Source organism: Pavona decussata, unplaced genomic scaffold (genome assembly GCF_977016875.1).
Source record: "Pavona decussata unplaced genomic scaffold, jaPavDecu1.1 SCAFFOLD_52, whole genome shotgun sequence".
Classification (NCBI taxonomy): domain Eukaryota; kingdom Metazoa; phylum Cnidaria; class Anthozoa; order Scleractinia; family Agariciidae; genus Pavona; species Pavona decussata.
In genome coordinates, this window is record NW_028145474.1 from 937501 (window position 1) to 940000 (window position 2500).

Below are 2500 nucleotides of genomic sequence, written 5' to 3' on the forward strand. Positions count from 1 at the left end.
GCAATTTCCGCGCGATCAAAAACGCGATAGCACGCACAAAACTCCACCAAAACCTTTTGCTATGCACTGACTAGAAGGATCCAGAAGGATCGTGGTGCCTCGTCTAAGAGAGGATCCTCTCTTGCCTTATCTCAACGCTGTTGTTCCTATTTTGGTATATATAGACTGTACTTGGAGAAAACAAACCGTAGTGGCAAAAGATGGTTGAAGATCTTTAGCCAATTACAGTTAATGTGGTTATTATTTTTTTATGCTGCATGAGTCTGTGTCAATACTGTGACGTCGCAATACATTTCGTGTATGATCAGTTCATATATATATATAAAAAAAACCGGAACTATAAGCTATATGCTGTTCAGTGCTAAACGTACATTATTCTCGGGCGGATCTAAGGCGGTTCCGTTTTATAAAGGGAATTAATGATAATGAGTTCAAAGAACGCCCGAAAAGGTAAAATAATCTTCAAATGCACAAGAATACACCAGAGGTGAGTTAGTTTTATTAATTTTATTGAATAAAAGTTAAATTTAGTGTTATTTATCCTTCAGAATCGACAGTTTTTTTTTTCCCATACAAAGTCTTAAAACGCGTTTCAATTCTCAACGGCTTAACCCAATACCGCTTGCACTCAAAGGTCATCGTCCCACCTTCCACGCGAGTGACTCCAGCTTGGGCTGCCTGTGCTATTTATTTAATAATATTTATTTTATTTAATTCAATATTTATCCAGGGACATCCAATTTAGCACAGCTAGTTTAAATGGAGCCCTGACACAGCACAAGACAAAACAATGAAACATAAAAAAAACTAGACAAATAATTAAGTTATAAATGCAGCATGTACCGTAGGCGTTACTGCTCAAGATGGCACTAAAGTTTGGTTTTAAATTCACTGAAAGCCTCTACCTGTCTAATGGTTCTCGGGATGGTGTTGTAAGTTCGAGCGCCGTTTATTCTGAAGCTCCCCTGATACTTAGCAGTTTTTGCGAAGGGAGAGCGCAACAAATCACGGCTTCTGGTTATATAGCCATGGTAAAGGTGCGCGTGCCTAAACTCTGAAAGTAAGTACGAAGGCGCTATTCCATGAAGACATTTGTGGACTAAAAGGCATTTGAGATAATTTCTGCGAGCTTGTAGGTTGGGCCAACCAAGTGTTGATTTTAACTCCTCAGCCCCGACTGATCGACCTTCAATAATGCATGCAGCACGTCTATTTAGCTTATCTACGTTGTAAGGTAATCTTTGCTCTCAGCCCCACAACTGTCCCAGACAGGCGAACAGTAATCAAATAATGGCAGAACTATAGTATTGTAGAGCATTAGGCAAGTTGGCTCGGGGAGAACCTTACGCGCTCGACGCAGAACACCTAATCTTAACATGATCTTGTTACCAATATATTCTATGTGGTCCTTCTAAGATAGAGTGTTGTCTAGGAGGACCCCAATATATTTGAACTTATTAACCCTTTCTAAACGCGTGTTACTGATTTCTATAACTAGATCGTCAGCCTCTGCGGTCCTCTGATGCCGGTACCAACAAGCATAATCTTCGTTTTCTCAAGATTAAGTATAAAAAAATTAGCATGAGGCCAGCTTAGGACGTCAGTTAGGCCACCAGTTAACTGAGCTTGAATTTCACTGACAGACTTGCTTGCAAAATAGATAAGTGCTAATCTCCAAAAGTCTTGGTTATGACAAAAATCCTTCAAAAGTGCCATGAAAAAGTCGGGATTCAAGCTGGGAGATCGACGTCATAACTGACCATTTAAAAGCAGGATAGGATTATGTCTTTTCCTGAGAGTTGATGAATGTTTGATGCGAATTGTTATCAGTCTTTCCAAATATTTTGGCAGTGACGGTATTTTTGTCTTGTGTTCAGTAAGGAATGTCACAGTGGTTTCTGTCTCAAATGCCTTTTATTTACTACCATAACCCCTTACTTGCTTCACGTGCAAAGAAAGTCAAAAACCTGATACTGGCAGAGTTTAAAGCCATGTATTTTAACATGACTTGTCACTGTTTATTTATTTATTGTTTTTTTTGTTTGTTTGTTTTGTTTTGTATTATTTTGAGAATTTTTTTTTTCTTTGGAAGAAAACGCGCCGGAGAGAAAACGACTCGTGCGTGTGAAAACGTTTGAGCTTCCCGCGGACTGCCTTGCTTCATGCGTAAAGAAAGTAAAGAAACATGTACATGTATTGGCAGAGTTTCTAGCCATGTGTCATACTTATCATATTCAAGAAAATTCTGATTTCCGGTCACATTATGTTTTTGGGGTCAGTAATGGTCAGTAATCTCAGTTTAAATAAACTGTATTAGCTATCCGTCTGCTAAAGGATTATTATAAACACTCAGTAGGAGTCTACATAACCTCCCACGCAGTGGGAGTAATACGACTCACCTAAAGCCGTACTGCATGGAAGGTTAGAGTATACATAATCCTGATAGATCACCTTTGTTTCCCAGAAAGTGGGTGGTCCCAGCTGCTTGGGGTCCTTTAAA